Source organism: Sinocyclocheilus anshuiensis, unplaced genomic scaffold (genome assembly GCF_001515605.1).
Source record: "Sinocyclocheilus anshuiensis isolate Anshui unplaced genomic scaffold, SAMN03320099.WGS_v1.1 scaffold529, whole genome shotgun sequence".
Taxonomy (NCBI): domain Eukaryota; kingdom Metazoa; phylum Chordata; class Actinopteri; order Cypriniformes; family Cyprinidae; genus Sinocyclocheilus; species Sinocyclocheilus anshuiensis.
In genome coordinates this window covers 1721-2314 of record NW_015540872.1, presented here as the reverse complement: position 1 = coordinate 2314, position 594 = coordinate 1721, and positions in this window count along the sequence as shown.

Genomic DNA, 594 nt, shown 5'->3' with positions numbered 1-594 from the left:
GGACAAAGTACTCAACTCTATTACTTGAGTGAAAGTACAGATACTGCTGGTCAAATATTACTCCATTACAAGTAAAAGTTGTAAAGACAGATTTTTACTTAAGTAAAAGTACAGAAGTACTTGCTTTTAGAAGTACTTAAGTACCAAAAGTAAATTTCCTTTTTTATGTCAATGCACTGTTTTATTGTTGTACGTAATACTTGCAATACTTCTGATGCAACTCAATACTGAATACACTGACTAGCTTGTAGTATCTTTGGAATAAAGAGCTTTTAGAATGTTAAAAACCTATGGGGAAAAAATTAACACCCCTACCCAATTTGAAAAAATTTGAAAAAAATCAAACCTTGCTTTAAAACCCAGCAACACAACTGTAGCTGTACAACTTTACAACAGCAACACTCCTTTAACAAAAAAGCAAGACCTATTTGACATCAAAACAATTTTTTTTTAAATGCTGTCTAATCGCTCTCGTGGTACTTTGATGTCACACACAGAACAGTCTATGCAGTGCTGCTTCAAGTCCAACACCTATTGTGTTTTATTAGGAGATGCACAACAGTTCTTCTGTGGCTTTATAGGTAATATTTTCAC